The sequence below is a fragment of the Gavialis gangeticus genome, unplaced genomic scaffold (genome assembly GCF_001723915.1).
Source record: "Gavialis gangeticus isolate Ggan-Ray unplaced genomic scaffold, GavGan_comp1, whole genome shotgun sequence".
NCBI lineage: Eukaryota > Metazoa > Chordata > Crocodylia > Gavialidae > Gavialis > Gavialis gangeticus.
Window position 1 is genome coordinate 61,733,715 of NW_017728995.1, and position 248 is coordinate 61,733,962.

The following is a 248-nucleotide window of genomic DNA, read 5'->3' on the forward strand; positions in this document are numbered from 1 at the left end:
ATGATATTTCCTGCAGAATAAGTCAGAGCTAAACCTGATGAAGAGCACATTTTTTTTATTTCTGAAAAACATTAGATTGTATTCATATTTTGGCAGGACCATGCTACAGTGGACTGGCTCCCTGTCCAGGTGGAGCTTGATTATGAATATGAAGTGTGCTTCTCTGGGTTACTTGCATCAAACCCTGGGTGTTTTCTGCAAAATTTTGGGTTGTGCACCCTCCTCACCCCCCCCCCCCCCCCAAAAAA